Here is a 14,542-nt window from a genome sequence, read left to right as displayed (position 1 = left end):
ACAGAAAAGCTACAATACAGCAACAACAGAGATACATTCACTTGGTAAGCTGATTTATTAAGTATAATTGAAATCAAGAACATACAACTCTGATTTTATTTTTTGCCTTGTATACCTTGCACTCTGGCTGACCCAGGAACATAAGGAATGAACCACTATGGCGTATTAATCTATCAAGGGCCAGTAGCCTCGACATAAGTCAACAGGAACGGTCAAGAATAACATTGTCAAGAAACCTGAATACCTGAGAAGTTTTCTATAATCATTTTTAGGGTTGTATGAAGTCTACCAATCCGCACTAGTTCAGCGTTTACTAAGGATTAATCCCTCTGAGTAGTAGAGGAGGCCCGTACAGCAGTGGGACAGTATATAATACAGGGCTGATATTATTATTCATATGCTATTGTTAAATGAATCCTTTGGACAGTTAATTTTAGTATTAATGGGTCTTCTAGTATCGGCTTGGAGTCTAAAATTTAGGCTCAACACACGACGTAAAGTAGGTGCCCTAGTTGTGACTCTGCTTACCTCTTCGGGGATAAAGACATCTATGTATATAAAAATGAATCCCTATTTCCCTTGGTCACGCCATCACGCGTGAACGGCTGGACCGATATCACTATTTTTTTCTTGTTGCGTTTGTTATTGTCAGGAGAAGGTCCTTATGAAAGAAAAAATTTAAAAAATTGCGCAAAAAATTTGAAAATTTAAGAAAACTGTCAACTGTCAGCGAATACGTGCTGCAAATTCATATTTAAGACGGGACAACGTCTGTCGTGTCAACTAGTTTTGTTATAATCATATCACTTTACGTACAATACTAAAGTCGAGACCGCCGCTGACACAAATATCTCAAACTACCCGACATTTTAGCAAAAAACAGACCTACCAAAGTTTTGTAATGAAAATTGAACGTCCCGAGACAATCTTTGAACAATCTTAAAAACTTATGTGAGATGACAAAAACTATCCTTGACATGTTTCAAGAGTTTGATCTATCTTTTGTCGCATCATAATACGAGGTGGTGGGTCTTTCTTATAAGCACGTCTTTGTCTATTTGTGCCATTAGGCAGGGTGTTCGCTTTGAAGGAAATTATATCTAATAACACCGAGTAATATAAACGACTTCCTGAAGGAAATTGTGATATTAAAATGTATTTTTCTTAATGTTATTCGACGAAACATATAAAATTTAATTATAAAATCCGTTTCAAATCATCAGCCACAGAATGTCCACTGCTACACATGGACCTGTTCCAAAGATTTCTAACCTACACCAAAAATACAAAAAGTTAGTAAGCCGACAGTGGTTGGAGGTTGATTTAGTGAATGTCGGGCAATTACCTTGCTCTCGTCTTGCCAATATTGAGCTCGGACAACGTATCTATGTAATAAAATTTTTTTAGAGTATGTGTAGGTAGACACACACCTTAAAATTTCGGAATACCGTCAAACCATTAACTAGTTTTAAACGATTACATCACTTAAACAAAGATTATGAATGAACTAATGTATTATAATGAAATCTTTATGTTAATTAATAGTTATGCGACATCGCCTGTTTAGAATTTTATTTAAAATTTCAATTTAATTAGGCTGCTAAAAGCATAACCGACTACACAAAGATATTTTGAGTCAATATGTATGGCAATTCGAAATCTTGATTGTATTATATCTTAATATATAGGTACCAAGTAAATATAATTGAAAAAATATATAATGATTTCTTAAGTTTACGCGAATGTTAGACATTAAAATTAAACTATTTTTGCGGATTATATCGCGGTTTTAATATTTTACTTTTCTCTCGACGTTTCGAAGACTTTGCAGCCTTCATGGTCACATGGTAAAATAGTTTAATTTAAATTAAAAAATATATATTTTCATCCTATAAACATGTTTCTCGAAATTTTGGTTGATAATGTAATGTATAATAATGTATACCTAATGACTGACTCAGTAGCGAAGTTGTATGGTACGACTGTAGTGCTCAGGTTTCGGGTTCGATGCCCGGGTCGGGCAGATATTCGGTTTTCTACTCAGTACCAGCCTGGAGTATAGGATTTGACCCGATATGGCGATAGGCTCGCCCCTATTACATCATGGGATGGAATACGCATGGAGAAAATGGAGTGCAGTTACACCTCTGCCTACCCCTTCGAGGTTAAAAAATCCAGTGTGTGTATATTGAACACTGTTTTTTACGTGATGCACTAATAAACAAACAACACAAAGATCTACTATTTCACTGTATACATACATTATACAGCCTATAGCATTCCTCTATAAATGGGTAATCCAACACTAAAAGATTTTTCATTTCAAACAGATAGTTCCTGAGATTAGTGCAAATAAACTCTTAACTTTACATATTAGTATAAATAAAGTATTATGCATAAAAATAACATATATAAATAACTAATCAGTAGTCATATTTATGACACTATAGGCTCTCGACTTCACCTGTATGTAAGACCTTTCCTTGGATAAAAGTCACTATATATTTTGCAGGATAAAAAGTAGCCATGTTAACCCAAGATATAGTCTACCCGTCTCCCAAATTTCATCCAAATCAGCGGCTTCTAATTTTCCTTCTAACAAAAATGTAAACAACTATACACAAATTTGCATTTATGTAATTACTAGCTTTTGCTCGCAGCTTCGCTCGCGTGAGTAATATTTTTCCGGGATAAAAGTCTATGCCACTCCCAGGGTATTAAACTATCTATATACTAAATTTCATCGAAATCGATTCAGTGATTCGGTTGTGAAAATGTAACAGACAGACAGAGTTACTTTCCATTTATAATGTAAATATGAATTATTAGAAGAATGAAATATCGTGTACTATAAACATCTCTGTCTACCCCACGAAGGTAGGGATGAAGTTTGAAATTTCAATATTGCCCCACACTAGGAATCTTTCGTATGGTGTGGTATTTACGGGCCACCATATTCAGATCTAAAAATAATATGGTTCCATATATTTTTGTCCGAAATTGAACCCCGGGCCCTTTTTAAAGCAACTAATTAGGACATTATGTTTGAGTCATTAAACATTTTTACTTTGGAACTTTTTATTTTAATCATTTTTAATAACTTGAAGACAGTACCTAATCAGTACTATATTTCATAATTATTACAATTACAAAACGTTTTGGAATTAAAAAAGCTAAAGACTAAAGAAGTAAGCTTGATTAGACGAATAATAAAATTAATTTGTAACCGTCATTCATTCTAAATTCAATTGTATTCGAAATATAAAATAAAAAGGAATAATTTCAAATTCAAAAATAGAAGCATACATCGGGCCGCACGCTCGCTCGCGGCGACGCGGCCAACCCGCCGCCATCCAGCCAAGCTCTGAGCATCCCGGGCGAGTTTACCGATCACAGCCTTTCCCCTCTGCGCAGCCTCCGAAAGCCGCAAACGGTTTCTGATCTCCGTGGCGGACGGTCGTGCGTCCGAGCCCCCGCGCACACCTGTGGCGCCCAGTGACGCGGCAGACCCGAAGGATTACAGTGTATGTGATCAGTGTTGTGTTATGAATGGAAACTGGATGTGTACATTTCCGCAGATACAGGTTTAGTGTGATTTTTATTATTTAAAACATGTTTAATGGCTCGCCTTAGTGTTGCGTCGTTTGCGCGTTCGAAATTCAAATTGGATTTTTTTTTATCAAAATTAAACGTGTTTTTTTTTTAATATTCATATTTAGAATGAGGTTGAATTATAAATATAATGCCGAAAAAAATTATAATGAGTAACAGCGTATTTTCTCAACCATACGAACCTATATAGATGAATAGTATATATATATATTATTTATTATATTCCCGTCGACCAGGAGGGTGGATATAAGTGAATAAACATCACGCACCTGCCGTTTTCTTGCCATGACAGGTGGCGGAAGTTACAGTCGCCTGTTTTTTATTAATGTCTTCAAAACTTGTACTTTTATACATGGCTTGGGTTCCGATATCAATTAATATACTCCATAAATTTTAAAATTTTGATACTTGTATCTATTTATTTCGTTGCGGGTAAACAGTTTAGTGTTACTTAATTCCTGTTCGTAATTCCTTATCCAGGCTTACAAGGGTTTGGTTAAATTTGAAATTCGTAAAACACGACTTAGTATTTAAGGTCTGTAATATTAATTAGCGATCCGGGCATTTTGTCTTCAAATTATGTCGCAAGAAAGCATTAATTAATTTTCAATATTGTGTCTATGATTAAAATTAAATTGTTTTTGGATTTCATCGCGGTTTTTATGTAATAATTTCCTACCGTCATTTCGAAGACTTCGCAGCCTTGTAAATTAGTTCTAATATCTAACATTCGTGTAAACATAAAAAATCTTTGTGCCTATTTTTGCTCAATCAGACTAATCAAATCAGCCCCTATAATAAAGGGTATAAAGCTCATATTATACCAATTGGCAATAAGTTCTAGATCCTATTACATTCGTCGCATAAAATTTGTGGGCGGAATCACAATAGTTTTATAAATAGTACTGATCCTACATGAATCCCTTTGTGTTTGATTTATTAAACTAGATTTGCTCGTGGCTTTGCCTGAAGTCAGCAGTTAGGGGATAGTTTCTTTTTAAGAGATTAAGTTTTTTATTTATTTAGAGCAAGTAATAAGTGAATGCGTTCAAAAAATAACTATTTACTCAGCTTCATAATAGAACTTCTTTTATCGAAGGGGTATGCAGAGGCGCAAGGCACCCACTTTTCGCCATGTGTTCCGTCCCATGAGATACAAGCTAACTTATATTGGCTTAGTATACGTTGTAAATTGAAGTCTTTTACTAACTTCAAGTGACGAATGACGCAGAGATTTTCTATACAAATGTAATAAATACGTGATGTTGTGTGTGTGTGTGTGTGTGTGTGTTTAATAATTTGCTCACTACTTCACCGTGGAGTCAGTTTTATGACAAATCAAAAGAAGCCTTTATCCTTTAGATTAAAACTTAATATCAAATTATCAACATGTCAGTAGATAATTTCTGTAATAAATAAAATTACTTTCGTTAAATACAATTCAAAGTACGAACTTAATAAAATCTACCCACATTCATTTACCTATATTGTTCAATGTTATCTATCTTAACAAAATATTTGAAAACAAGATATTTATTGTAATGTTCAAAGACATTAAGCAGTATAGTTAGTTATAGACCGAAAATCGGGACCAAATTTATGCTCCAAAAGTTATTACCAATTGATGTCATCTTATTTGAAATATTCGTGTTACATATCACAGCGTCCTTATATTAATACAAAAATAACATTTACAAAAAATATGCTTAAATGAGCATTAAAAACGTGCAAATGATATGGAAGTAATGTGAAGTATTTTATGTTTGATATTTGGCGGTAGATTGACTAACCGTCACATTAGCGCAAAATTTTTGTATGACAGTATTCCCAATGTTCGCTCTATATAATCTTAGAATTTATTTATTCTATTGGTAGATCTTGGATAATTGTGGTAACGTGTTCTTAAGGAACGTTTTTTATTGCTAGACCGAGGTCTTACCACACAAGAAACACTAAAGAACCATTTTGTTCGTGTTTAGTACAGAGGTCCAAAAATACATTATATTCTCGAAGATCCAAAATATACGCAACTTTCCAATGTCCATTGTATTCAATTCTGTTATAGTGGGTGTTCGTAGGCGGTGGCCATATTGTATTGTAGGTATCTATATGGCCACTATCTATGTGTTGACAACTAAAGTGACCCCAGGATGACCCAGACAGCTAAAAAATAATTCCATGACGGAGATCTGAGATAACACAAAAATACACAACGAATTAAAACCTCCACCTTATTTGAAGTCGGTTGAAACTTTGGCTCTAAATTCTTTCTTACTGGGATTATCTAATATATCTATTTTTTTCTGTTTAGTATCAGCCCGGGGTCTGGAATTGTGTACGAAAATAACTGTAGGCTTCTAACACATGGGACATAACTAGGGAAATGTGGGTGTGTTACACTTCTGCCTGCCCCTGATAAATGCGTGATATGTATGTAAGCATTTATTGCTTCGTAATGTCATTATTTAAAACCAATTTATGTATCAATTGATCTTAATATTGCATAATCGTATGTTTTTTAATTTAATTAACTTAATAGGATTATCATTCGGATTTGTTGTATATTTGTGTTGTATGCAGTGTAATATTTTATTGTATTAAGGTTGTAATATATAGTACTATCTATACTATAAAGTCTCATAGGTAAATAGTGGATTTTTTTACTCTTACCCATACCTGCAACTATCGAAGCTATCATTCGATTAAAGCGCCTGTAATTTCAAAAGATGTATATGCCCTAGTAGATGGACTAGGGCTCCCTAATTGTATATTATTTACTTGGTATGTACGCTCCGTTAACGTTTTACAAAACCCACTATACTGAGGTCTAGGATTTAAATAAGTCGGCAATTTTCTTTGTTTGAATGACGAGACGAGCTTACCGTTCGCCTGATGGTACGCGATACGACCAATAAACAGTAGAAACACCATCCACCTTGAATTACAAAATATCCATTAGTATTCCACTGCGTTCGCCATCCTGAGACATGAGATGTTATGTCTTATGTCCAGTAGTTACACTGGCTAGAATGTCCTTCAAACCGGAACACAACAGTGACTACACACTGTTTGGCGGCAGAAATAGACGTTGCGGTACCAACTCAGGCGAACTCACATATGAGAGACCTGCATAAATATAATACAATTTTTCCGAAATTTGCCAAGTTGAAACCCGGCGATTATAACATAATATAATAATAATAATAACAGCCCTGTATTATATACTGTCTCACTGCTGGGCACGGGCCTCCTCTACTACTGAAAGGGACTAGGCCTTAGTCCACCACGCTGGCCTAGTGCGGAATGGTAGACTTCACGAAATTCCTATAGAGAACTTCTCAAGTATGCAGGTTTCCTCACGATTTTTTCCTTCACCGTTAGAGCAAGCGATAATTCACAAAGAATACACGCATAATTTTTAAAAAGTCTGGGGACATTCGTGTTCAGTCCGTTCCACCACCAACTAGGCTATCGCCGCTTTTCCGATTATAATACCTAATTCAAATCGTTTATATGATGCGTCAACCCCGCATTGGGGGGGAATGGAGGTGAAAAAGATTTCTCATTAGTAGGCATAGGTATCAATGGAATGTTTTTCAAAAGAAGATTTACGAGCTTAAGGCCATGAGCACGAAAACCTGTTCAAATGATCTTTATTTATAATCTATTTAGGGCTTATATCTGTTTTATTTGTTTATATTAGATTATTTATAAGATTACATTGAGTTTACACAGGAATAGTATAAGTTAGCCACATTCTGGCGTATAACCAACATGAAGGAGTATTCATTAAAGTAATGCGTATTGTTTTATAAGTATTCTAATTTGCCTAAATTTTGAAAATTTATTGACATATTCTAATTCATTAAAGTTTTACTTAGGCACTTTTTTAATATGGTAACTTTACTTATACGGAGTTTAAAAAGAAAACACATACGTATCAATTTTCTTTTTTACCCGACTACGGCAAAGCGAAGAGTGTTTAAGTACAGTTAAGTTATACCCTGTATGGTCTTATTTCGTGCCTTTACTTACTGATTTATTGAATGTTTTTCGGATCAGATCAGTTTTTTGGAATTTTTTATATTATGTGATTACGAACAGTCGTCGAAACGTCGAGAGAATATCATAATGTAAAAATCGATATAAAATCCGAAAAATTGTTTTATTTCGAAACTAGCTTTTGCTCGCGGCTTCGTCCGCGTGAAGGAGTTTTCCGGGATAAAAGTCCCACTATATATTTCCCCGGGATAGTAGCCTATAACCTTCCCAGGGTCGTATACTATCTCCATACCTAATTATGCTTTCTTATACCACGTCTTATGTCACGTCCCGTTCCCGTGGGAACGGAATAAAAAGTATCCTATGTCCGTCTCCTGGTTCTTAGCTACCTCTCCACCAATTTTCAGCCAAATCAGTTCATCCGTTCTTAAGTTATAAATAGTGTAACACCACTTTATATATATAGATATATAGATATTATTTCTGTTACACGAAAACTTCTCACAGTAGCTAAAATAGGAAAACCTCTATTAAACTAAGCCGGTTCGAATTAACAGCTCCATATCACATTAGTTAGTCATACCATTTTTATTACTTGCGAATCTTGTTCGTCGATGCCTTTTAATTAAAGTTAATTACCGTAGAGTAATGTCATATCGAGCATAATTTTTATTAACATGTCGGTTTATCATATTATTTTTGCTTTTCTGAATAAAACTAGACTAAATTCAATAAAAAAAACACGCATTTATCCCTGAAGGGGTATGCAGAGGCGCAACCAGGGCACCCATTTCGTTAAGTGTGTTTCGTCCCATGATGTGATTGTGGTGAGCCTATCGCCATATCAGGCACAAATTCAGTAAAATAAATTAATAAAAAAATGTTTTTTTCTTAAATTGACTATTCGCATTCGTTCAGTCGATTTAAAAAAACAGCCTACAATTCAGTGAAATAAAATAAATAAATGAAATTTGATGTCGTGAACCAGTAACCTATAATGGCAACCAATCATTAAATTTTTTGTTTTTTTATAATATCAAGGTGATGGCTTCGGTATCGGGCAAAAATTCCAGACCCAAGGCTGATACTGAGTCGAAAAACCCAACATCATGTTATCCGACCCGGGCATGGAACCCGATACCTCAGTTGTTTTCATAACATTCATATGACCTATTTATACAAATCTTTCCATCTAAATGCCATCTTGTTCAAACAGTCCTGACTCCAGGCTGTCCCACGGGAGTGCCGTGACGGATCGGGATAAATTGTGTCCTTAATATTAACCGGGACGTGAACTTTCCTTTAATATTTAAGGGGAACGTAAGGCCGCGTAAGATTACGAAGGATAGTTCTTTTACCAATATGCCTGGGGTAGACAGAAGCAAAAGTGGCACACATTTATTCACCAACTTCCATTAAAAACAGTTTCTCAATTTGTGTAATCGTTTTTTATGTATTTATAAATTACGTTACGATTTGTGGACCGATTTCTGAGATTCTGTTTTTATTATTTAATAATAATAATAAAAACGTTAATTGCCAAAATTAAAACTATTACAGGAATTAAAAAAATAAAAACAAAACAATCTTACAACTAAATATTATTATGTATAATATTTAGTTGCACCATTATTGCACCCGTGCGAAGCCGTAGCGGGTCGCTAGTTATATTATAATTTGTAGATTTCTCACCACATTTCAATGATTCCTTTGTTTTTGAATTTATATGACGTACATATTCTATAAAATTTATAAATAAAACTAAGTCTACCCTATTTTTTGAAACCAGAGAACTTATTTGCTCCGCTCGGGGCCTCATGTTTTTTTGCTTTCGCCTGGGGCCTCGCGTCGTCTAAGGTCGCTAAATGAACTAGGGTGACAAGCACAGTAGAGCCTATACTTTAGTTCTGTATGATGTTGATACTGTTTAGGGGAACATTGCTTGTCATCAGCCTAGCCACGTTTCATAAATAGGCTTACACAACTTTGTCCTAACTTTTATTATTTCACGAATTTAACCACACGGTTAAGCTGAATTAAAATTAGAGTAAATTAAACTAACTTTTAGTTTATGCGGGTTTAAACCGGTATTGAGTTTAACTTTGGAGCGAAATTATGTAAACTCGGATTTAATTATGACCAAGTTACGGTAAAAATGCTATGGAATAGAATGTGATATCTCAGGTTCGACTATCAAGTTGATGTAATATATGTTTTTTTGGATTTATAGTAGGTCCCTCATATGTGAGAGTCCGCCTGCGTAGGTACCATTATAATGTTTATTTCTACCATCAAGCAGTGGTGTGTAGGCACTGTTGTGTTCCTATTTGAAGAACATTGTAGCCAATGTATCTGGTGGACATAAGATTTAACATCTCATGTCTCAGGATGGCGAGCGCTGTGATATCAAACAATACTTTGTAATTCAAGGTGTTGGTGTTTCTACTGTTTACGGGCGATAGTATCGCTTACTATCAAGCGAACAGCAAGCTCATCTCGTCATACAAAGCAATAAAAAATAAAATTGCCGAGGACAGACGAGCTAACAAAGCGCCTGATGGAAAGTGTACACCATCGCCCATGAACAATGCCATTGCCAGGTGCACCTAGACACTGCCTACTGTAAAACTATTTTTAAACGTCGTCCATCGACTTACGCGGGCGAAGCCACGCTGAAAACCTAGTTATTTAAAGGTAATCGTGGGACTTTTACCAACCGAATAACATATGAAACAAGTTTAAAGAATCCATGAATATTAAATGTGGGTAGACGTATTTTCTTGTGAATTTAGAAAATATTTTTAGATTTAGACTGCATAGGGTGAGGTACATCGATATGTTAAAGTATTAGTAGTGTAGGCAGCGTTTATTGTATTTTAAAGATTAAACTGTACTTCGATATTGATGCAAAAATATTGGGTAAGAGATTATTTAGGTCCTTGATATATTTATTGGTAACTTTTTTGTTTCTTATGTTTACGCGAATGTTAGACATTGAAATTAAACTAATTTTCGGATTCTATCGCGATAATTAGTGTTTTATTTTCTCCCGACGTTTCGAAGATGGTCACGGGGGACCATGAAGGCTGCAAAGTCTTCGAAACGTCGAGAGAAAATAAAACACTAATTACCGCGATAGAATCCGAAAATTAGTTTAATTTCAACTTTTTTATTATTACAAAAGGTTCTCATAGTAGGATATATTTTATATCCGCCTTGATAGCGACTGCACACAAGGTGTTAAAACCCGCCACGTACGTGTGTCGCTTTCCGGGATCAGCCTGTGTATATACCGTTTCAAAAGGCCGGCATAATTGTGTCGACTGCCGAGGGTTAATCATCTCTCGTCAGTCAACACTATGAACCCCACTCTATTTATCATCAGATACAGAAGGGTCACTTTGCCATGCTTGTATAAAAAAACCTATATTTTTTGTAAAAGTATTGATCTAGTATTTATGACAATAGTCTAGACTAGTTTAAAAATAAAATTACCATATTTAGTCCAAATAATTTTCTCTTCGTTCTTATGTGTGTTATATTACATCTGACGCCATATTGAAAAGTGACTGTATTCATTAGAACAACTAACGTGTTAAAATATATCGCCAAGAATAACCTAAAATCGGAAATGATGACTTAAAGAATGCTAATTTGTCACCGACATTCTGAAATCGTGATTCAGGTATTTCTGTATAAAGAGTGGGATCAGAGCCAAAAACATCACTACCCTTTGCATCATCATAGTTGGGTAAATAACCACATATCTATATATATAAAAATGATTCCCTATTTCCCTTGGCCACGCCATCACGCGTGAACGGCTGGACCGATATCACAATTTTTTTTTGGGTTTGTTATTGTCAGGAGAAGGTTCTTATGAAAGAAAAAATTCAAAAAATTGGAAAATTTAAGAAAACTTAACGACAATATTAATTTTACATAACTGTCAGAGGTTTGAAATAACTATTAGCAATCGACAGAATGCGCGCGTGGATACATAATTAAGACAGGGCAACGTCTGTCGGGTCAGCTAGTATTACTATAAAAGTGATCGCTCGCTTTAACGGCGAAGGAAAACATTGGAAAGAAACTTACATACCTGAGAATCTTACTAATTTCTTACTAATATTATAAATGCCAAAGTTTGAAAAAATGTTTGTATGTTTGTTAAAAGCAAACGTAGAAACAACTGAATGGATTTGGTTGAAATTTGGCACACAGATAGACCATGTCCTAGGTTAACACATAGGCTTTTTATCATTTATTATAAGTACTGAACATAATCTAATCTCATGTCTCAGGATGGCGAGCGCACTGGAATACTAAACAATACTTTATAGTTCAAGGTGTTTCGTGTTTCTACTGTTTCTAAAATAGTCTCGCTTACCATCAGGCGAGCGGCACGCTCGTCTCGTCATTTAAAAAAAATCTATAAAATTCAATAACCAAATATCGCTAGTTAATCAGTATGACAGCAATACGTTGACCAGTGCTTGTATCTGGTAGATAAGTAAGGTTACGCCCCTAAATATTATCGGTGTTTGGAGGTCGTTTCGATTGATAAATCATTGGTTAATTGTAGGTCCGGCTCCGATTCGAGAAGTTTTAAAAAGTTACATGATGGACGAATTAACTCTTTGGCCAGGTGTTTTGATGCCCTAAGTTGAATTAGGCATTGTTTATTATTTTAATATGCATAAGTACTTCTAAATGCGGGTACGGCAAATTGATTTCACTGCACCTGATGGTAAGTGTAGTCCAATAGAATGGCGACTGACGACAGATTACCCCTCGGCAGTCGACATAATTATGCCGGCCTGTTGGAACCGGCTACAAAGACTGATCCCGGAACGCAACACACTTACGCGCCTGATGGTAAGTGTAGTCCAATAGAATGGCGACTGACGAGAGATTACCCCTCGGCAGTTGACACAATTATGCCGGCCTGTTGGACATAAATAGGCTGATCCCGAATCACACTTACGTGGGCTACTATGGCGGCTTTTAACCTTGTGTACGGTGGTCGCCTTCCGGGCGAATATAAAATATCCTACCACAAGCAAATGCCCTGAGTTGAATTAGGCATCGTCTGATATTTTAATATGTAAATTCAAATTATTATCTTTCGGGGATTTTAAATATTTTTTCCTATTCAAAATCTCATGTCGATTCTAAAACATATTGAAAATATACTATCTATTGAAACACAAATAAAAACGATTCCCGATCTATATTACGTCTCTACAGGATACATTTCATCCCGGAGTCGAGAGGTCCCGCGGCAGTGTCCAATCGGCAATCCGGACTCGCATGAAAAATGTATTTGTATTGATTTTCAGTTCAACAGATTACGATCAGTAAAATTGTCAGTTGCAATTATTTTGACATTTTAAGTATGTGCTACGATCGTGTTAAAGTATAAACGTCTTACAGTATACTTATCCAGGCTATAATAAAGCCTTAAAGTCTATTTCACAAGTTTCAAGAAAATTTTATTTAAACAGCTAATGTAGGTAGTACTCATTTTATTACAATTTATTTGGAAACATAGATTAGAGTGACTTTTGTATTTGGTCGGGTTATATATTTATGTCACGAATACCATTTTCTCAGAAGTTAATATGTTAATTTATTATATGTTTCATATGTTAAATTTCAAAAAACCGTTCTACTGTTTCTGTGTTTATAATACCAGACCTGATAATACGGTTTCATTGCTAGGTTCTTTTATTACTGAGGTTTCTTTGTATACATACAAACATTTGCATTTGTAAGGCAAAACAATCACACCTTCACCTCTGAAGGTAGGCAGAGGCGTACTAATCACAAAAGCATAGCACCTAGGTTCAACCATGCGTGTTCCGTCGCATGATGTGATAAAGGAGTTATTCGAAATCGAACACAAATCTGAACTGCGAGTTGAAACTGAATACAAAAACCCAACATTACTTTGTCCGATATTAGTAAAGTTAAATTTAATGACAACGATGAAGTAACTTCTAAGTTTTCATTGACCCTAAATCTCATGGGGCCGGTGCGGCGGAACCGGTTCTCGACCGGTCGTAGTGAGTTCACATCCGGCCGCCGTGGGATCATTCATATCGCTGAGATTATAGATAATTACTTTCGTAATTAATCGATATTGAAGGCAGATACAGTTTTTTATATATTTGGTACTAATACACAACTTTGTCTGGACTTATAAGAAACTGTAATTTTAAAGTAAATAAAAATATCTTAAAATTACTATAACTTTTTTTCAGTATTAGATATGAATGAAACAAAGCCTATATTTTCCCCATATTACAATCTATCCACAAGTTAAAACTATATCAAAATCCGTTCAGTAGTTTCGGAGATGTGCGCTAATAAACAAACAGAAAAGAATTCTCATAATCTCATGTGTTCTATTATACTTTTTTTTATTTGCAAGTGACGGTTCGGTCTTGAAGTCTGGCAGCTGATATTTGGGGGTAATTATAAAATGTGGGTAGATATTAGAAAGTTTACTTCTCGGACGACCTACACATCAGTCCGCCCCGTATATGATATCTATATATATTTTATCTATATATATAAAAATGAATCCCTATTTCCCTTGGTCACGCCTTCACGCGTGAACGGCTAGACCGATTGACTATTTCTTTTTTGTTGTGTTTGTGAAAGAAAAAATACAAATTATTGCGCGGACAATTAGAAAATTTAAGAAAACTTAACGAAAATATTAATTTTATATAACTGTCAATTGTTTGAAATAACTGTCAGCGATTGACAGAATGCGCGATGCAAATTTATAGTTAAGGCGGAACAACGTCTGTCGGGTCAGCTAGTTAAAATATAAAAATACGCGATAAAATGCGAAAACTAGTTTTAACCCAAAATAAAAATGTGTCTGAATTATAATAAAAAAAAAAAATCCATCAAA

At 35.0% G+C, this 14,542-nt stretch overlaps 1 protein-coding gene across 1 annotated transcript in view; it reads left to right on the top strand.

Moving 5' to 3' along the window:
• The first annotated feature begins 3,435 nt into the window (after positions 1-3,435).
• Positions 3,436-14,542, top strand: part of LOC119189235 (irregular chiasm C-roughest protein-like) — a 44,928-nt gene continuing 33,821 nt past the window's right edge. Inside the window, exon 1 of the mRNA XM_037438330.1 lies at positions 3,436-3,584. The gene's annotated coding sequence lies outside the window, so the exon portion shown is untranslated. The remainder of the gene's footprint in view (positions 3,585-14,542) is intronic.

The sequence above is a fragment of the Manduca sexta genome, chromosome 2 (genome assembly GCF_014839805.1).
Source record: "Manduca sexta isolate Smith_Timp_Sample1 chromosome 2, JHU_Msex_v1.0, whole genome shotgun sequence".
Classification (NCBI taxonomy): domain Eukaryota; kingdom Metazoa; phylum Arthropoda; class Insecta; order Lepidoptera; family Sphingidae; genus Manduca; species Manduca sexta.
Note: the sequence above shows the minus strand (reverse complement) of the source record. Positions and strands in the feature narration are given on the sequence as shown.